The following is a 22,966-nucleotide window of genomic DNA, read 5'->3' on the forward strand; positions in this document are numbered from 1 at the left end:
CATTGTCTTACTTATCACTTCTATTCTTGCTTCAACTTTTATATTTTTATTAAAGTTCTTCATCATTTTACAAGCTAATTCATTTTCACCATGGAACGTCGTATTCCACTTCTATACCAGCTTTCTCGATTGATTTTCGGAAATTGTACTTTAACTTCTTTAGATAGTACATTATCTTCCTCCTTTCTGCTGTCCTGCTCTTCAACCATTTCAAATATGCCTCTTTTTTACTTTTCGTCAATGTATCCATAACATCGCTCCAGTAGTACAACCCTTAACTGTTCTTTCTTTGACTTCGATGTCTTACAGCCTCTGTAGCTGTCTGATCTATAACAGTTTTCATATTTTTCTATTGCTTCTCTATATCTTGGCTTTCTTCTACTATATCACGCATTTTATTCAGTCTCCCGCTATAAAGATTCTTGATAGAATTTTCTTTCAGCAAAACTGTTTTCTGGTTCTTATGGTCGAGGATTTTAAAAATCTTGTTTTTGATCATCGTGCTTTAACCTGAGAATAAATGACTGATTAATTATAATCTTCTATCTTCTTGCGATAACAATAAAAAAGACATTTCACGATGCAGTCACTGGTTTCAGCCAGCCAGTCTATACACAAAAAAGAGACTATAACAATATTAAAGAACCAATAAAATCCGCCAACTACCTATTCATGCAAAGATAGAACAAGCAAATTTATATCTAAACGCACATACTGCATGCGGCTACTTACAATATCCGCTGCCTTGCCTAAAAAAGTATAGATATCAGAGGGCAGAGGGCAAAACTTTACAGGCGGATTGCTATTGTCTCTTTGTCAATTCTTACATATCTACATACTTGAAACAAATAGCCACTTCAACACACTTTACAATTATATTCATTAGAGTATTTCTACAGTGTTTCAGACGAACAGTATCAAATAGCATAAACATTTCACCACGATTAAGCAGACCCAAAACATTGGAAATTGTGAACGACACGATCTGCAGATTTAGACGGGGAAAAGTTTCTTGTAACCTACACTTGATATCTTTCACTGAGCATCTCTCACATCTTTGGCTGATGAATAAATACTTCTTTAAGGGCGTTTACTGACGAACGTATGTCCAGATGTCTGAAGCCTCTCCTGCTTTCCACTGGCAACGGTGTAACCGGTAATAGGCTACAGGCGGTATCGTTGTTCTAAACACTGTTTAGCACTAGCTGTGGTATTGACTGAGATACGAAGTTAGTTACGATAAGCGCGTTATATGCGTACCAAAACGTTCACTGCAAAAGTTATAACGGCTGTAAGGTGTCAGGCAAATCCAACACCTTCCATGAAAACCCTGACATGATAAGCAAATCCGGCAGTATGTCAAATAGCTCCGAATAAATCCTGACATTAAATTAACCAAAGTAATACGATCAACGAGTGAGCAAATGGAATACCACAGACTAACACAAGAACATCTAAATGCATGTCATACCTTCCCACCGTGAAACAGACGCAGTTCTGAGGGAAGAAACGAGAACAGAAGCCGAGAGCAGAACCGTGTTAAGCTAGAAGGCCCTACGATAAGGGACGGACACCCACATCGCCGGCTGACCGCCAGGACCACCCCGCAGCCCATGTTAAAAGATAGAGCCCTCCAGAAGAACAGTGTAGATCTTACGATAACACTGAAAGGGCCACACCAGCTGCAAGTTTTAGCGTGAGACTTTTTCGCGTCTCTGTGACGTAGCAAACATTAAAAACATTGCCCCACCACGAAAAGCATAACGTTTCTCATTGGATAGACAGAATTTTTGTAGGCGGAGCTTAAGGTTAACATTGAGACCGTGTTTGGTCAGTTGAAAACACAGCCAGATAGCTTTTCTAAAACCAACTTCGGTAAATTGTAGTAAGGAGAAGTTAGGAGAGAGTTGCTTCCGAGACGGCGAGGTGTGGAGCTGCGCCGCCCGCCGCCCGCCGCCCCCTGACGCTGCCTAACCAATGAAACGGTAATGAACGCACGCGAAGCCGCATAACAGTGCATAAAGCTTCACTCAGAACTGCAGAAGTCTTATCTGTTGCACCCCCTTTTGGCGTAATACTAGTGTCGATCGAAGCTCATGGTATTCACATTTGCTACATAAGTTAAAATCTGAAACGCGATGATTTTTCTGTTATATAATTATTGAGAAGCCACATCAGCTACTGTAATTTACGACAAGTTAAATAAGTAATTAAAGATAATTGAGGGTCGCTGTAGACCATTTTGATAGTTTTCTCTTTTGTGAAATTTAATTTAAACCTAGATTATAGATGTGATATGGCATAGGTCATCCTTCGATCCATTGTAGAACTTGGAAACCCATTCAGGGAATATTCCTTCACATTTTTGTTGAACGCTGTTGGTTTTTATCATCCTGTATTAAAATATTTCCTTTTATCAATAGTGCAATTTATAAACAATGTTTTGTGAGTAGAATAAAATTTCCAATGGTAAACTTAACTGCTTTTTCGACGTTATTTTACCAGCTGACTAAAAATAGGGAAGCCTTGAACCCCTTCCACTAAATTTAGTTAGTATTAAGATTCTTTAACAGGGAGTGCAGTGGAGCTGACGCTGAAATCATTAAGTATTTGATTATGTCATCGCTAGTCTCACTGAACTCTTCTGAACTCTACATGTCATGTGTGGTCTGGCGTCTCCTTACCAGCAACAGGTCCCAGGTTCAAACTAGTCAATTCCCTAAAAAACACGCTCAGAGCGTCGTTGCGCGAAAGTGGTAGGAAGACACGACTTAGAACAAACAGACACCACTCCGATTGTTAGACGGCGCAATAAGTTCTGCGAACCTAGTTCACAAATACTTGGCGAATCATTTCTACCTCGCCAGTAACGAGTACGCTGAGGTAACAAGAGTCATGGAATAGCGATATGCGCATGTACAGATGGCAGGGGTATCGCGTGCACAAAATATAAAAGGGCAGTGCATTGGCGGCACTGTCATTTGTACTAAACTGACTCACGTGAAAAGGTTTCCGTCGTGATTATGGCCGCGCAACTGGAATTCACAGACTTTGAACGTGGTGTGGTAGTTGGAACTAGACGCAAAGGACATTCCATTGTCTTCATTTAACGACCGAGAGCAGCGGCGTTTCCGTAGAGCTGTCAGGGCTTACAGACAAGCAATGCTGTATTAAATAACCGTAGAAATCAAAGTGGGACGCACGACGAACGTATATTTTAGGGCTGGTCGGTGAAATTTGGCGTGAATGTGCTATGACAGCAGACGACCGACGCGAGTGCCTTTACTAACAGAATGAAATCACCTGCGTTGCCTCTCCTGAGGTCATGATCGTATCGGTTGGACCCTAGACTATGGGACACCTGGTCAGATGAGTCCCTATTTTTAATGGTATGAGCTGATGGTAGGTTTCGAGTGTGGAGGAGACCCCACGAAGCCACAGACGCAAATTGTCAACAAGGCACTGTGAAAGATCTTGGTGGCTCCATAATGGTGTGGCCTGTGTTTACATACATTAGACTGGGTCCTCTGAATGTTCACCTACTTGGAGACCATTTGCAATCATTCATGGACGCCATATTCCCAAAAAACGACGGAATTTTCAGGGATGAAAAGGAGCCATGTCACCGTGCTACAATTGTATGTGAATGGATTGAAGAACATTCTGAATAATTCGTGCAAATGATTTGGCCAGCCAGATCGTCCGACTTGAATGCCATCGAACATTTATTAGGCATAACTGAGATGTTTGCTCGTTCACAAAATCTGCACCGGCAACACTTTCGCAATTATGGGTGGCTTTCGTCCATGCCACGTCGAGTTGCTACACTAGGCCGGCAAAAAGAAGGTCCGACACGATATTTGGAAGTACCCCATACCTTTTGTCACCTCAGTGTACTACAGTGCAGATCATTTCCTGATGACGTAGTACATGTCCTGTCGTTTTGCCAGTGTTTTCGATAAGCTTCTTTCCTCGCCGATTCTGCGGAGAATCACCTCATTTCTTATATTATCTGCCCAATTAATTTTCAGTATCCTTCTTCAACAACACGCTTAAACCAGTTCGATTCTATTTTTTTACAGTTTTCTTACAGTCCATCATTTACTTTCATTGAATGAGGTGCTCGAGCCAAACATTCTAAAAAATCTTTTTTTATATATATTTAGATCTATGGCTGATATTAGTAACATTTTGTTTGCCAGTAAATTCCCTCATTGCCTTTGCTGGTCTGCTTCTTGAATCCTCAAGGCTTCTTCCATCAAGTAATAGATGCGGTCCTCAATCTTGATATTAATTTTGCCACTATCCTTACCTCTGCTCCTCAGTATTGTCATTTCTCTTTCTTTCAACTGACATTCTGTGCTCAGTAGACAGTTCATTACATTCAACACGTTTTGCAGTTTTTCTTCATTTTCACAGAAAATGGCATTGTCACCAGCGAATCTTATCATTGATGTCTTTCATCTTAAATTTTAATCCTTTCTTTTTTGGTTTCATTCATCGCTCTTCTAAATCCAAAATGAACAGCGAAAGAGAGACACTTCATCTCTGCATTATGCCCTTTTTCACCCAATCATTTCTCTTTTTGTCTTTCTATCTTTTCCTTTCTCCCTAGTTCTGAGGCACATCGTATATTGCCCGTCTTTCTCTACAATGTGTGCGCATCTTTCGTTGGGGGGGGGGGGGGGGGGGTTAATACTTTCTGCACAGCTTTACACTGACGAACGCTTTCTCTATATCGAAAATCCTGAGGCGATAGCCCTGCTGATCTTGAGTCTTGCTTCCTCGCCTTGACGTAACTGATTGAATTTTCTCCTCCTGAGAAATTAGGAGCGATTTATTTTACTCGGTAAAAATTTTCTAAAGCCCAGCTACCGTAAATATTTCTTTATTTACAAAAAGCCGGTTTTGACAGACTTTGCTGTCATCTTCAGGTCTTCTAAATTATGTTCTTAAGTGTGCTCATTTTGAGTTTGGTCTCACGCCGAGTCGTCACAAAGATAAAATGTAGCACAGAATGTAAAGGTTTGTCGTAACTAAAAAATTTAAATCAAGAAACACATGGCCATGTCCATAAACGTAGCCTTCACGGATGATTGATACATCATAAAAAACAGAGTATGCAATAAACTGCATACCACATATTAGGCCGGCCATTGTGACCGAGCGGTTCTAGGCGCTACAGTCTGGAACCACGCGACCGCTACGGTCGCAGGCTCGAATCCTGCCTCGGGCTTGGATGTGTGTGATGTCCTTAGGATAGTTAAGTTTAAATAGTTCTAAGTTCTAGGGGACTACTGGCCTTAGAAGTTAAGTCCCATAGTGCTCAGAACCATTTTGAACCACATACTATGTGCTACATTTTATCTACATGGCAGCTAGGCGTGAGGTCAAACTCAATATGGTCTTATAACATAAATTTTTGAAGATCTGAAGATGACAGCAAAGTCTGTCGAAACCGGCTATTTGTAAATAAAGAAATATTTAGGGAGTTTTATACTACTTAGTATAACATCAGAACTACTTTTCTGGAGCCTTACCCTTTTCACAAATAAAGTTAATCTTCATCTATGAGATTCTCATTTATCTTTTCCATTCGTTTTTAAAGTATTGTGGTCATTAACTTAAACTCATGAGCTGTCAAGCTGCTTTACCGGTAATCTACGTACTGAGCCGCGTTGTTTAGTGACTATATGGCAACTGCTGATCGAATGTACGAGACGGCTTGAAAGCAGACGACATAGTGTAACGTTCTGTAGTCACATCGTGATGGAAGGACGCTAACCCTCCCTTCCTTTCTCCTCTAATCATGTGACGTCAGATGACGCATCATGTTAGCAGTAAATTTGGGTAAAACAATATACTGGAAAATTACGTAACAGACTATATATATATAAAATCAGACATTTCGGTACTTGCAGGGGCAACCGCGTTGTAAAATCAATCACATCGGCCTTGATGTGCTGGTACTGCGAACGGCTGAGAGCAAGGGGAAACTACACCCGTAATTTTTACCGAGGGCAAGCAGCACTACTGGATGGTTAAACGATGATGGTGTCCACTTGAGTAAAATATTTCGGAGGTAAAATAGTCTCCCATTCGGATCTCCGGGCGGGGACTACAAAGGAGGACGTCGTTATCAGGAGAAAGAAAACTGGCGTTCTACGGATCGGAGCGTAGAGTGTCACATCCCTTAATCGGGCAGTTAGGTTAGAAAATTTAAAAACGGAAATGATTAGGTTAAAGTTAGATATAGTGGGAATTAGTGAGGTTCGGTGGAGGAGGAACAAGACTTCTGGTCATGTGAATATGGGGTTATAAATACAAAATCAGATAGGGGTAATGCAGGAGTAGGTTTAATAATGAATAAAAAAATAGGAGAGTGGGTAAGCTACTATGAACACCACAGTGAACGCATTATTGTAGCCAAGATAGACACGAAGCCCACGTCTACCACAGTACTACAAGTTTATATGCCAACCAGCTGCGCAGATGATGAATAGATTGAAGAAATGTATGGTGCGATAAAAGAAATTATTCAGATAGTTAAGGGAAACGAAAATATAATAGTCAAGGAGGACTGGAATTCGGTAGTAGGAAAAGGAAGGGAAGGAAAAGTAGTAGGTGAAAATGGACTGGGGATAAGGAATGAAAGAGGTACCCGCCTGGCAGAATTTTGCACAGAGCATAACCTAATCATAGACAACACTTGGTTTAATAATCATGAAAGAAGGTTTGATGCGTGAAAAAGGCCTGGAGACACTGGAAGGTTTCAGATAGATTATATAATGATAAGACAGAGATTTACGAACGAGGTTTTAAATTATAAGACATTTCCAGTGGCAGATGTGGACTTTGGCCACAATTTATTGGTTATGGACTGTAGATTAAAACTGAAGAAACTGCAAAAAGGTAGCAATTTAAGAGGATGGGACCTGGATAAACTGGAATAACCAGAGGTTGTAGAGAGTTTCAGGGAGAGCATTAGGGAACGACTGAAAAGAACAGGGGAAAGAATTAGAGTAGAAGAAGAATAGGTAGCTTTGAGAAAGTGAAGGCAGCAGAGGATCAAGTAGGTAAAAAGGCGAGGGCTACAAGAGGTCCTTGGGTAACAGTAGAGAATTGAATTTAATTGATCAAAGCAGAAAATATAAAAATGCTGTAAATGTAGCAGGCGAAAAAGAATACAAACGTCCCAAAATGAGATCGACAGGAAGTGCAAAATGGCTAAGCAGGAATGGCTAGAGGACAAATGCAAGGATGTAGAGCCATATATCACTAGGGGTAATATAGATATTGCCTACAGGAAAGTTAAAGAGACCTTTGGAGAAAAGAAAACCACCTGTATTAATATAAAGAGCTCAAATGGAAGACCAGTCCTAAACATAGAAAGAAAAGCAGAAAGGTGGAAGGAGTATATAGAGGGTCTGTATAAAGGCGATGTACTTGAGAGCAATATTATGAAAAATTGAAGAGGATGTAGGTGAAGACAAAATGGGAGGTATGATACTGCGTCAAGAATTTGACAGAGCATTGAAACACCTAAGTCGAAACAAGGCCCCGGGAGTGACAACATTCCATTAGAACCACTGATAGCCTCGAGAGGGTCAGCCATGACAAAACTCTACCATCTGGTGAGCAAGGAGTATGAGACAGAATTCTGTATAGACGAATGGAAAAACTGGTAGAAGCCGACCTCGGTGAAGATCAGGTTGGATTCCGTAGAAATGTTGGAACACGCGATGCAATACTGACCCTACAACTTATCTTAGAAGATAGATTAAGGAAAGGTAAATCTACGTTTCTGGCATTAGTACACTTAGAGAAAACTTTCGACAATGTTGACAATACTCTGTTCCGTATAAACACGAGAGAACTGCTGGATATCAGTAACGTCCTGCCACGATATTTCGGCGCAGAGTCTTCTGGCCACCTTCAGGTGAGTGCCACTGTAGTAGTACTATACTGACAATACTCTCTTTCAAATTCTGAAGGTGGCAGAGGTAAAATACAGGGAGCTAACGGCCATTTACGATTTGTACAGTAACCAGACGCAGTTATAAGAGTTGAGGGGCATGAAAGGGAAGCAGTCGTTGAGACGGGAGTGAGACAGGTTTGTAGCCTATCCCCGATGTTATTAAATCTGTAAATTGAGCAAGCAGTAAAGGAAACAAAAGAAAAATTTGGAGAAGGAATTAAAATCCATGGAGAAGAAATACAAATTTTTGGGTTTGCCGATGACATTTTAATTCTGTCAGACAGCAAAGGACTTGAAAGAGCAGTTGAGCGGAATGGACAGTGTCTTGAAAGGAGGATACAAGATGAACATCAACAACAGTAAAACGAGGATAATGGAATGGAGTCGAATTAGATCAAGTGATGCTGAGGGAATTAGATTAGAAAATGAGACACCTAAAGTGGTTGATGAGTTTTGCTCTTTGCGGAGCAAAATAACTGATGATGCTCGAAGTAGAGAGGATATAAAATGTAGACTGGCAATGGCAAGGAAAGCGTTTCTGAAGAAGAGAAATTTGTTAACATCGAGTATAGACTTAAGTGCCAGGAAGTCATTTCTGAAAGTATTTGTATGGAGTGTAGCCATGTATAGTTTAGACAAGAAAAGAATAGCTTTCGAAATGTGATGCTGCAGAAGAATGCTGAAGATTAGATGGGTAGATCACGTGACTAATGAGGAGGTACTGAATAAAATTGGGGAGAAGAGAAATTTGTGGCAGAACCTGACCAGAAGAAGGGCGCGGTTGGTGGAACACGTTCTGAGGCATCAAGGGACCACCAATTTAGTACTGGACGGAAGCGTGGAGGTTAAAAACCGTAGAGGGAGACCAAGAGATGAATACACTAACCAGATTCAGAAGGATGCGGGTTGCAGTAGGTACTCGGAGACGAAGAAGCTTGCACAGGATAGAGTAGGATAGAGAGCTGCATCCAACCAGTCTCTGGACTGAAGACCACAACGACATATACATATATACGGTGGTTTTTCCACTGTGTACAAATCAAGGGGTAGATCGGTGAGAGGATATGTAGATAGCCTTACTTGCCGGTGATGAGATAACAGCAATCGAACAGGTTGAAACCCTTAAAGAATGTGGAGAGAAAGTTGGTCTGCAAATATCTTTCCTAAAGTCTTATTTCATCGCCATAAAAACTGACACCCAAAACTTGACTACAAAATACGGTCATATCAATAGAGTCCAATATTTTAAATACCTATGTGAAGTCCTTGAACCTACGGGGCGAGAGAAAATAGCACAAAACATTCGCCTCCAAAAACTAAAGAGAGCTTATTGAAGAACCTACAAGGTGAACAGCAAAAGATGCTTGTTCAAAAACACTATAATTAGGTACTATAATACAGTATTAAAACCAGAAGTCCTGTATGCCATTGAAACCCTGACAGTCCACATAAAAGGTGACCTAGAAAACTTATTAAAGGAATAACGTAAAATCATCAGAAAGATACTAGAGCCAAAGAAAACAGAAGAGGGCTGTAGAGTACAATCTCGTCAAACAACTGAGAAATTGTCCAGCCTTGCAGCAGACATTAGAAAAAGGCCATTATAATTTTATGGGGACGTCTCTACGGTTCCCAAAACAAGGCTTACGCCCAAAATTATTAAATATATAGAACTTAAAACTATACCCTTGATACAAAAGGTCAAATAGGACCTAGAAAAAGCTCAGATAAATTATTCAGATATATTGGATGGAAAGGAATTAAGCAAAAAGTTGACAGTTGGGAAGTTAAGTCAGAGAACGAAGCTCCGAAGAAAGCAGGAACAGACAGAGGGAAGGAAGAGAGCCCATGCAGAAAAATGAGAGCAGTGTGGAAAAAAAGGAAAAAGAATGAAGAAGTTTTGCGTGAACCAACAGTGTCTAATCGCACATAATAATAATAATAATAATAATAATAAAAGAGACGGATTGTTTACAAGAGGCATGTTCTTGCTTAAACTTTTAACTACTAAGTATATCTTGGAATTATTTTGTTTTTGCTATTATGTTGTTTTTATTAGACTAGCCTGACTTGAGTGACTTACGTTACCGCGCTTCAAATTCGTCCAGGATACAGCATATGGCTTCAGTTCTATGGCTGAAGCGCAAGGTGTGGAGTTTCGTGCAGGTATTCCGGAAACCGCGAAATTTTTAAGCGACGACTGAAGAGCAGCGGCCTCAATGGCTGTGTCCGGCGGCTATTTAGCGTTTGTCAATAACATTTCGTCTGTTACGCTTTTCCATTGCGTTTTGATACATGCAGCGTTTGCGTCGAATTTGTGATTCATCTGGAACGGACGATCATTAACATCACGCTAAAAGAGTACCAGAAATACGCTGTCAAGTTATTCTTTATAGTTCATTTTAGACTGTCAAAATATTTCAACATTTATTCTGATACGTTGTCAGTAAAGCTGATTTCATTTATTTACGAAATTTTTTGGTTCCCTTTTTTTACTCGTGTCTGCAACAGATAAACATTCGCGAGTGCTTTGCATATCAAACCAGTAATTTTTTTCATACTTCGTTTATGTTACACGTGAAGCCCCATACCACAATTCGTGATAAACAACACAAGCTGTAAAGAGTGTCAGGTTTTAACTGACGTAGTTTACTGAAGTGACCTCAAAGAAAGCAGTAAATATTCATTCTCCGAAACTGCCATAATGTCTCCAACTTTGGAGACGATACAAGAGAGAATCGAGGGTGATGTGTAGTAATTAAGGGGTGTAGTGTGACGAACAGATAAACGTTTTGAAACAAACTAATCAAAAAAGAATAAGTTTCTGGAATTTCTCCGGCTGCAAGTGAGAAAAAAAGCTGTGGAAGCTAATTAACTCAATATTATGTCTCCGATTGTTGCACTGCCCTTACAGTTAGCAACGATCGTGCTTACTTCCCTCATTTGAATAAGCAGCATACAATTCTGTCGACTCCAAGATTGTGTTAGTATACAAAAAAAAGAATGTTAAGACAAATATGAAACATATATTATTATACAATGCATGACTGGTTCTTCATTACTCAAAAAACTTTGGTTTTGAGGTGTAATACTCTCAAATCTTAGGTTTCCGACACGTAACGAGCTCAGTGTCATCAAAAGATGTGATCTTTAGTGATATCTGTCAAATGAAACGGGTTAAATGAAATTGGGGTAATACAACATTAAAAAATCCGTGTACGAATGCCCTGAATAAGGAATGGAGAAATATGTTTTTCTGTGCCCCAAGTATATATAAATAACCTTCACTTTTTACCTAGTTTCCTAGAGTACTATGGGAAGAGAGAAAAGAAGTTAAATATTTAATGTGTAGTTTCAAAAACGAAGAGTCGAGCAGAAATGCTGTGCAACTATGTACAGTTGAGCGTCGATCTTGTACTACCTTTTAGCACGTTTCACGGAACACTTGCATTGCTCTGTCTTTGTATGATAGAGCCTGCTTTTGCTGAAGGCCATTTCAAAAAATTATATGTCATGATTACACGTTAAAAATGTTACAGTTTGCGATGTTGTTCTCAATAAACAAATTAAACAACTACGAAAAGTACCTTTCATGTGCCAATGATTTTAACAAGTGTGCAAATATGGTACGGTTGACGCAGTCTTAAAACAGCACCATACGTAGGCATTAAACGATCAGTGACAACGTAGATCGAAAGTAAAAACGAAAAGCATCATCGTTCTATCCACAGATGAGCCACGACCACTTAGATAAGGCGACACATAGGTCGAAGTTGCACCTTCGTTTCAGAGTATCTGAGTACTTTAATGCCAAAAATAGGTCTCGTTGGCACGAAAACAGTTTCAAATCAAGGCAAGTACCAAATGGGAAATATTCACTAAGAATTTACACAGCAGTTCAAGAAAAAGTTCCTAAACATATGTTAGATTACAATTTATTCGCAAGGAGAAGAATCGGAAAAGTTTAAAAGAGAGGATGCTTTATTCTACAAATATGTCTAAGTTATATCTTGACAAAATATTAGCCTGGTACAAGGACTGGTAATTTGTCCTTAACGTAAAGAAATGTAAAAGAGTTTGCTTCACTAAAGGTAAAAGGGTAGTAACCTTTAGACCAGTTATCGTCAAACTTTTTTGCTCAAGAGCCAGTTCTGATATTGTTGGAAATTTGTGGTAAGGTCTTATGGGACCTAACTGCTGGTGTCATCGGTCCCTAAGCTTTCACACTATTTAATCTAACTTAAACTAACTGACGCTAAGGACAACACACATACACACACACACACACACACACACACACACACACACACACACATGCCCATCCATGCCCGAGGGAGGACTCGAACCTCCGACGGGGGGTGGAGCCGAGCCGTGCGGACCATGACAAGACGCCTGAGACCACGCGGCTGCCCCGCGCGGCCGATATTGTTGAACGGTGCCTCGGAGCGCATATGTACCGATCCTATTATTTGGTAACCTACATAAATTAGTACTAGACTAGCTACAGAATATAACTGGCAACCGGTCCTTAGATCTGAGTGTTAAACGTCGAAACCTTCGGAAAACTTCATGTTGACTGTTCGTTTTTTAGATTTGTGGCATTCTCAGTAGTCCCGAAGACGTCACACTTTGTCTGACGATTTAGTGTTGTGTTGTTTGTGTGAAAGGTTGATCAATTGAATAACAGGTAGACTGCTGGTCACCTAAAACCTGCGAGTCACAGTTGGACGACCATTGCTTCAGACAGTTCCATTAATGAATCACAATTCGAATCAAATGGTTCAAATGGCTCTGAGCACTATGGGACTCAACTGCTGTGGTCATCAGTCCCCTAGAACTTAGAACTACTTAAACCTAACTAACCTAAGGACATCACACACATCCATGCCCGAGGCAGCATTCGAACCTGCGACCGTAGCAGTCGCACGGTTCCGGACTGCGCGCCTAGAACCGCGAGACCACCGCGGCCGGCACAAACTCGAATCAGTCACATAAATACTTGCCTGTGCATAAAGGAATTTATAGGTTTCAATGAACTGCAGGGACACAGGAAAATTGCAGTTTGTACTAAAGCAATCACGTACAAATGGATGGGCAACATCGGAAAAAGGGTGCAGGATAAATACAGGAAGAACGTAGAAATAGGAACTATCGGTATAACGGTCGGAAATTGTCGTAGCTGTGTTGGGAAATTTCCAGAGCTCCAAGCGCTAATAGAAAGGACTGATGCTCAAATCGTTATAGGTACTGAAAGCTGGCTAAAGCCGGAGATAGGTTCAGCCGAAATTTTTGCAAAGAACCTAACAGCATCCCAAAAGGATAGGCTAAAAACGGTTGGCGGTGGCGTGTCTGTTGCTCTTAGAAGAAGCTTATCTTGTCGCGAAATTGAAGAACATAGTTCCTGAGAGTTAGTATGGGCAGAGGTCATTGTTGGCAACCGGAATAATTGGACCCTTTTACCGACCTTCCCAATTCAGATGAAACAATTGCTGAAAGTTTCAACGAAAACTTGAGTTTGATTTCTAACACATAACCGACTCATCCGATTATAGTTGGTGGTGACTTCAATTTACCCTCGATATGTTGGTGAAAATACGCGTTTAATTCCCGAGGTACGCATAAAATACCATCCGAAATTACGCTAAACGCATTCTCTGAAAATTATTTCCAGTATTTAGTTCATGAGCCCACGTGATTAGTAAACAGTTGTGAAAACACACTTGACCTTTTAGCAACAAATAATCCTGAGTTAATAATGAGTATCAAAACGGATACAGGGATTAGGGAACACAGGGTTGTCGTAACGAGATTGAATACAGTAACCCCCAAATCCTACAAAAATAAACGAAAATTATACCTATTCAAAAAAGCAGATAAAAATTCACTTGGCGCCTTCCTGAGAGACCTCCAAATTAACAATATAAATATAGATCAGATGTGGCTTGAATTTAAAAGAATAGTATGGGCAGCAATTGAGAGATTTATACCAAATAAATTAAGCAAACGACGGAGCTGATCCTCCTTGGTACACAAAACTGGTCAGAAGACTGTTGCAGAAGCAACGAAAAAAACATGCCAAATTTAAACAGACGCAATATATCCAAGATTGGTGATATTTTACAGAAGCTCGGAATTTCGTGCGGACTTCAATGTGAGATGCTTAGAATAAATTTCATAACGAAACTGTGTCTCGAGACCTGGCAAAAAATCCAAAGAGATTTCGGTCGTATGTGAAATATACTAGTGGCAAGACACAATGCCTTCCCTGCGCGATAGCAACGGAGATACTATCGAAGACAGTGCTACAAAAGCAAGGTTACTAAAGACAGCCTTCAGAAATGCCTTCACAATACAAGACGAAGTAAATATTCCAGAATTCGAATCAAGAACAGCTGCCATCATGAGTAACTTAGAAGTAGATATCCTCGGAGTACTGAAGTAACATAAATCCTTTATTAATAGTAAGTCGCTCGACGAAAGATCCGTACTCAAAGACTGGAAAATTGCACCGTTAACACCAATATTCAAGAAGGGTAGTAGGAATAATCCATTTTATTACAGGCCCACATCATTAACGTCGATATGCAGCAAGATTCTGGAACATATATTGTGTTCGAACATTATGAATTACCCCGCAGAAAACGGTCTATTGACACACAGTCAACACGGATTTAGAAAACGTCGTTCTGGTGAAACACAACTAGCTTTTTACTCGCATGAAATGTTGAGTGCTATTGACAAGGGATCTCAGATTGATTCCGTATTTCTGGATTCCGCAAGGCTTTTGACACTGTACAACACAAGCGGCTTGTAGTGAAATTGCTTGTGTATGGAATATCGTCTGTTACGTGACAGGATTCGTGATTTCCTGTCAGAGAGGTCACTTGACTGGATTCGTGATTTCCTGTCAGAGAGGTCACAGTTCGTAGTAACTCGGCGAGCAAAACAGAAGTGATTTCTGGCGTTCCCCAATGTAATATTATATGTATTTTGGTGTTCCTTGCCTATATAAACGGTTTGGGAGACAATCTGAGCAGCCATCTTAGGTTGTTTGCAGATGAAGCTGTCGTTTATCGACTAGTAAAGTAATCAGAAGATCGAAACAAATTTGCTAAACGAGTTAGAAAAGATATCTTTATGGTGCGAAAATTGGCAATTGACCCTAAATAATGAAAAGTGTGAGGTCGTCCACAAGAGTGATAAATGGAATCCGTTAACTTGGGTTACACGACAAATCAGTCAAATCTAAAGGACATAAATTCAACTAAATACCTAGGAATTACAATTACGAATAACTTAAATTGGAAGTAACACGTAGAACATGTCGTGCGGAAGGCTAACTAAGGACTGCGTTTTATTGGCAGGACACTTCGGAAATGTATCAGATCTATTAAGGAGATTGCCTACACTGCGCTTGTCCGTTCTCTTTTAGAATACTGCTGCGCGGTGTGGGATCCTTACAAGGTTGGACGGATGGAGTACACCGAAAAAGTTCAAAGTAGGGCAGGACGTTTTGGTTCAAATGGCTCTGAGCACTATGGGACTTAGCTTCTGAGGTCATCAGTCCCCTAGAACTTAGAACTACTTAAACCTAACTAACCTAAGGACATCACACACATCCATGCCCGATGCAGGATTCGAACCTGCGACTGTAGCGGCCGCGCGGTTCCAGACTGTAGCGCCTAGAACCGCTCGGCCACGCCGGCCGGCGCAGGACGTTTTGTATTGTCGCGAAATAGGGGAGACAGTGTCATTGAAATTACACAGGATTCGTGATGGACATCATTAAAACAAAGGCATTTTTCGTTGCGGAATAATCTTCTCACGAAATTCCAAACACCAACTTTCTCCTCCGAATGCGAAAATATTTTGTTGACGCCGACCTACATAGGGAGGAACGATAACCATGATAAAATAAGGAAAATCAGAGCTCGTACGGAAAGATATAGGTGATCGTTCTTTCCACACGCTATACGAGATTGGAATAATAGAAAACTGTGAAGGTGGTTCGATGAACCCTCTGCCAGGCAATTAAATGTGATTTTCGGAGCCGGCCGGGATGGCCGAGCGGTTCTAGGCGCTACAGTTTTTTTTCTTTCTTCCTTTTTCTCTCTCTCTCTCTCTCTCTCTCTCTCTCTCTCTCTCGGAGTATCGATGTAGATGTGGCTCGCTCAAAAGAGCGAAATCCATGTCATATCAGATTAAAAAGGGTCATAGGGCATGTACGGAGAGAGATTAAAAAAATCGAAGAACCGGGTTTCAAAACACGAACTACGAATATTCTCAGGGCTACTAAGCTTCGAGCCCGTAGAAAACTTGTTGATAAAATAAGACGTATTAAGGCAAGTAATAACTCTCCTCACGCTCCATCGGGAAATAGGACAGGAAGAAACTTTAATATACTACAATAATAAAAGTCACCATCTATGGCACGTTTTGTAGTGATTCGCAAAGTTTTTAAGTCATCAGTCTTCTGAATGGTTGATTCCACTCGCCAAGAATTCCTCTCCTGCGCCAACCTCTTCGTCTCAAACCAGCGCTTGCACCCTACATCTTCAATTATTTGTTGGGTATATTTCAGTCTCACCTCAGCTTTTACCCTTTGAAGCTCCCTCTAGTAATGTAGAAGTTATTTCTTGTAGTGTTTACCCGTGCTCTGTCATGCTGTCCCTTCTTCGTGACAGCTTTTCCATAAGTTTCTTTCTTCTCTGTCTGTGGAAAATCTCTTTCCTTATCTCATCAGTCCATATAACTTTCAACATTCTCGTCTCTTCCGGTTTTCTTTCAGTCTACGATTCACTGCCATACAATGCTGAGCTCTAAACATACATTTCTTCCTTAATTTAAGCCCTACGTTTGATACTAGTATACTTCTTTTCGCACGAAATGGAATTTTTGCCTGTGCTTTTTTGATTTTTATGTCCTCTTTGCCTCGTCGGTCAAGTGTCATTTTTCTTCTAAGGTAGCAGAATTCCCTAACTTCGTCTAATTAGTGGCCAGCTTTGGTGTTAGCTTTATGGTTAATCTCATTCCTGTTCGTACTCATTACTTTCGCCTTTCTTCGATTTACCCGCAAAGCTGATGCACAGAGAATATTTTAAGAGAGAATATTTTGCTGCTTATTAACTGTTAATAAATCAGTAATTATCCTACGTGTGTTCAGGTTATCAACGTGTGCATTATGTAAGATTGTTGGTATGAAATAAATTGTGGGATTTTATTTTGCTGAATGTGGGCATGGCCGCTTACCACTTCCGGATCCTTGCAGCTTTATCATTTCAAAGCTGATCTCAAAACATACATTTCTTCCTTAAATTAAGCTTTACGTTTGATAGTAGTATACTTCTGGATTTTTTGCCTGTGCTTTTCTGCTTTTTATGTCCTCTTTGCCTCGTCCATCAAGTGTCATTTTATTCTAAGGTAGCAGAATTCTCTAACTTCGTGTAAGTAGTGGTCAGTTTTGGCTTTAAGGCTAATCTTATTTCTGTTCGTCCTCATTACTTTCGCCTTTCTTCAATTTACCCGCAAAGCTGATGCACAGAGAATCTTTTAAGAGAGAATATTTTGCTGCTTACTAACTGGTAATAAATCAGTAATTACCCTACCTGTGTTCAGGTTACCAGCGTCTGCATTATATAAGATTGTTGGTATGAAATAAATTGCGAAATTTTATTTTGCTGAATGTGGGCATGACCGCTTACCACTTCTGAATACTTGCATCTTTAGCATTTCAAAATTATTTCTCTGGTTAGTATGTCACGTCATTTTAATTAATCGTCATTTTGACTACATATTAAATTTATCAACAAATAAGTCTTGAACGGAATATTTCTCCAGAGAGCTAATGTGTAAGCTTATATTGTGCTTTCATCTTACGACATGTACATTCTGAATCACAGTTATGTCGATGAATCTTCATATTGCTTCTTTAAACTGTTGTTTTAGACCGTGCACCGCTTGATGAAGCGCAGTGATATTTTGATCAGATGTAGCTGTGAATAACAGCTGTAGTTTAACATCGTGGCCGGCCGGTATGACCGAGCGGTTCTAGGCGCTTCAGTCTGCAACCGCGCGACCGCTACGGTCGCAGGTTCGAATCCTGCCTCGGGCATGGATGTGTGTGATGTCTTTAGGTTAGTTAGGTTTAAGTAGTTCTAAGTTCTAGCAGACTGATGACCTCAGATGTTAAGTGCCATAGTGCTCAGAGCCATTTGAACCATTTTTAACATCGTGTACGTCTCCGTACTTATAAGGGTGTAACCAGTTTTACTTGCCGTAAATTTTCCAATTTTCATCGTTCAGATGGTAGTGAAGTGTCTGAGTTTGTTTCATCGATGCAGTAAAAACGTGCATTCAGATTTTTCGTTGGATGAATGGATCATAAAATCGCTACATACAACAGTCAGCCGTTTAACAAGCTCCAACGGTCGAAGTTACCTGACGGTTTTTCTGTAGACCACGTGTGGAGAACTCCTCCTCTTTACTTCCTCCCCCCCCCCCCACCCCCCACCCTCCCTACAGAGAGCCCAGACTATGCATAAGCAAACGTCAGACTCTATCGCAGGTAACAGGCTCCGGTCACACCAAGCTCCGCCTTTAAACCCTTTGTGCAGCCCGCCGGCTACCCATTCACTATGCCCCTCCTCCCGGGACCACTTGCTGGTCGGCTCGTTTTATGACAGCCAGCTGAGGCTGTCGCTTTGCTTGCCACCTCTGACTGCCACGTCGTAGGCTGAGTGTGCGCCGTTTTGAAACTTTCTGACAGGCAAAATTTGGCTGCTGGATCGGGACTCGAACCCCGAACCTTGCTTTTCTCGGGCATCGAAGTTATCCAGGCACGACTGATGATCCTCCCTAACACCTTTACTTCTGCCACTACCGTAAAATTTGGTGAGTAGAAACAGTTTTCAGATTTAAAAGAAAACGATTATACATAATTGTACAAGGAAATGTCGAATTCAAAATTATGTGGGAATACATGTTTGTGCCTAAAGTTAAACTAATAATAAGTTTTGGGACCTAGCTCATGATTTTATAACACAAAGAAATAAGAACTTGGTATTTCTATTCACGCTCCTATTTATTGGTTTGTGTGGTAAATAGGGTCATGTCAGAATCTGTTTTGGATCTAGGAGAATAAGAAACAGGATTTAAATGGTTCAAAAGAAGTTTTATTGAGTAGAAACACTAATAATATTGCAAGAATTGTCTTTTTTATTCCGTTGTCCAAAAGAAATAGTTATATACCTATTTATTTTGTTGCAACATTAAATTGATGAACTTGGTTTGTTTGTTAAAATATTAAGTCACTGACATCATGTTCGAAATGATGTGTTTGAATCTACAAGTTGTACCCCCAGAAGTAACGAACAGCTTTCAAATAATATCTCCTTGACTAAAAAAATTACTTCGCAGCTGTTAAAAATAAGTGTTTAACTCACCTTTTCTAAAGAAAAAAGCATAATCTTTGCCTTATACATAACTAATTTTACATATGTACAAACTGTGGCTCCTTGCTTGTTCCATATATTTTAATCTTCTTCAGAAGAAATACGTTCGATTACCGTTTCTATTCAACTCACAAATTACGAAGACACACCTTAAAACTGAACTTTTGGTTACTGAAACTGAACTACAAATTTACTTACCATGCACTTAAATTAAAATAACACGACTTGGACTGGTACTTACAGACATTGGAAGTAAGCCAATTCAGCACCGTATCCGACGTTTGTCATAGAGTGAACAAAACGCCAACTAAGAAATTCATAATTCGACTGTTATATTGGTTCACTACCAAACTAGACTAACAACTTTTTGAATTATTTTCCCATTTGTCTTCCGACACAACAGCACAGAACCATTGTTTCTGTCCACCCCATTTTACAGTATCACCTTACTATTTTCAAAACATTACAGAATGTCCGCTGCCTCCGTTCATGGAGAGTGCTCAAAAAACACACACATTCCCCCATCTCGAGAACGAAAGATTCATTCTGGAAACAATCCCCTAAGCTGTGAGCCATTTCTCCACGGTAACCTTTCTTCCAGGAGTACGACTCCAGCAGGCTATGGAGGAAAGCATCTGTGAAGTTTGGAAAATAGAAGAGAGCTACTGCCAGGACTTTATTTCTTCTTTGCGTCTCACAAAACCAATACATAAACTGCTACTATCTTGTAGAATTTCCATTTGCATGTCCTCTGGTAAGTCTTATTAATTACATATTTGTTATTCTTACAATTTATATCGCGCCCAAGATATTGGAAATGTGACAGTCGTTACAACTACTTGCAAAAAAGTTGGAGCAATTAACCCTCACGAAAAAACATAGAATACAACAGTTTACACGTGCGAGAAAATTTGTTTTCACAGCAGCAAAGGAAGAGAGAACTTTTGTCGACCGGAAGTAGCTTAAAAAATGTTGGGTTCTATTTAGAGTTCAGATGGAGTGGTTGTCAAATCTCAGGGATAATTTGTATCATGACGCAACCTCGTATAATGAACAGGACTGATCACACTGCTACGCAGCGATCTTGTCCACGCAAGTTACCTACTTGGATATATGTTCGAATAGACATCATGTTCCATTCCATGGGAATGACTGTGCTCCACGAGTGTGATGTAATCCTGTATAGAAAGATGGTCAGCATCGGTCGTAATACAGTGCGTCTTAGGTAATCTTGTAGACTCAACGTAATTACAACACATATTTCAATATAACCTAGACACATGCAAACATTAGTCCAACTAATTTCTGTACATGTCTAAGTTATACCGAAATATGTGTTGTAGTGATTCCGTTGATGTTACTTGGTAATGTTAGTGGCGCTGTAAGCTGAAATCTAGATGTGCAATAAAAAACTTATGCTCACCTTCTTTCTGTCCTTTTCGAATATTATTCGTTAAGGAGCACGCTATATTCATTGTTAGTAGAGTTATCTGCAGAAATACAGGTGCCCATTTATCAACTCATTTTATGTAAGTTTAAAATAAGTACTGCAATTTTATTTGTAAAAATATCTTCCTGCTTGGTTGCAATACGTCACGTCATCCCTTATTGAACTGTGGGTCTACAATCAGTTTCATTGTAACTCTTCAGGCTTTCCCGGCGATCTAATGACATCTTGGGCTGTCGGGTGTTCTGCCGGATATCCGGCAGAACACCCGACAACCCAAGATGTCAGTTTCATTGTGTTCAGACTTGTTGCTTAAGTAACAATGAGATTCACTGTGAAAACTATTCGTGTTTAAGGAAAAACTACGTTATTTCTAGAATAATAATAACTGGTATTTTCTTCAAATATTTAACTTTCCTGAGGAGATAACCGTTTTTCAACAAGTCAGTTAAGAATTGTCTAGAAATATCGTGGTACCGTTGTTTATATATTCGCCAAACGACTGAACTGTTTATACCAATAACCTCCAACATATACTCAACATACTACACAAAAGTAATGAGATAATTATGTCGTACAACAATATTATTATGAGGGACCCACCTCAGCTTCGCACAGGTAGCATTAGGTGTCTACGGCCAGGCGTCTTGTCTGGCTAACCGGTAAGTCTATTTAAGAGGCAAAATGTAAAGCTATAACTGAAATTCAGGGAACAGCGTTAGGTACCTCAATATAAACTCCAAATTGTAGTTTCGTATAACTTCAACGGTATAAGCAGCGCACGCCAAAAAGTCCTCAGCAGACTCAACTTAAACGACAAACATCATCATAGGTCAGTTAATTTGCACTAAATATTAATGAATTACATAAGAAAGAGGATCAGTCTATCTATTACAGTCGTTCCTCAGATTTGTCTTCACATACAGAGACAAAAACGCGACGTAGAACTTTAACTTATAGTATGTACCGGTAGTGATTTCGTTATGTAGCCATTACACATATAACGTTATCGAAATTGTTTTCGTAATGGCATACACACGTTCTGTTCTGTTAGACGTTTGTTGTGTCGTGCGTTTCTGTATTTCAGCGATCACTTGAAAATGGCAAAAAGCTAAAACTGCCCATTAAAATAAACAAATATGTAGTCATTTAATCTCCTCTATACGACTTTAAAAATTTAAGAATTAAAGAAGCTAAAATAATAACGCTATAAAATGTGATGTAGAGAGAAAGAATGACATTGATTCAGTTAACCGTCTATTAATTTAAACTCTGCATATATACCACATTCTGAGCAGTGGTCGTACGATGTAAGTAGACTGTACCAGATAGCACTCCACCTAGTTGAGATATCTTCATTAGCCATGGGTGTCAATGTCATCCAGAAAACGGCACGATAGATTTTGCGATAAATATTTGGACACAAGATCCAAAACGCTGTCTGTATGCAAAAGAGAATAACTGTAGTGATCTCTGCCGATTTAGTTTCATTGCATGGAAAAGACGTCTGAAATTCTATGGAAATCTAGCAGGAACGGAAGGCTGATGACTACGATGGCTATCCGACATGCATAAAGATAGAAAGGAAGCCTCTATTGACCCACTGACAATTAAACACATTATGTATACTGCCAAACTGTCGACTCGACTCATATGTTCACATCCAAAACCAACAGAAAGCTCTGAGACTAAAAACGCATGCCTACTGGAACGATGACAGGTGCACAGTGGAAGGATGCTGAAGTTTTGGAAAAATAAAAAAGAAAAGGAGAATAGAGCTAACTAATGGTTCCACATGCTTTATAATCTGCCCCCACATATACATAAGAAGTCGAGACAAGGCTTCAGCGGAAGGCAACATCAATTCTCAACCTAGACAAGACCTTTGAACTTACTGAAGTGGGGAGGGGGAGAGGGGGAGTAAAAAATCAGACAATTCGCGGAAAGGAACTGAAGAGAAACAACTTCCAATATCTACAAAAATAAAAAAAATCTTCAAATTCAACAATCAAGTACTAGAACACAGACATCAAACCAGAAGACCTCTGTACCAGTCTCACAGTCCACCTAAAAGGCTAAAAGGAAAATTTT

General features: G+C 39.9%; 1 protein-coding gene across 1 annotated transcript in view; it reads right to left on the reverse strand.

Moving 5' to 3' along the window:
• The window catches only part of LOC126195485 (translation initiation factor IF-2-like), a 72,177-nt gene that overhangs the window by 22,575 nt on the left and 26,636 nt on the right, over positions 1-22,966 (reverse strand). The window lies entirely within an intron of this gene.

This window comes from Schistocerca nitens, chromosome 7 (genome assembly GCF_023898315.1).
Source record: "Schistocerca nitens isolate TAMUIC-IGC-003100 chromosome 7, iqSchNite1.1, whole genome shotgun sequence".
Classification (NCBI taxonomy): Eukaryota; Metazoa; Arthropoda; class Insecta; order Orthoptera; family Acrididae; genus Schistocerca; species Schistocerca nitens.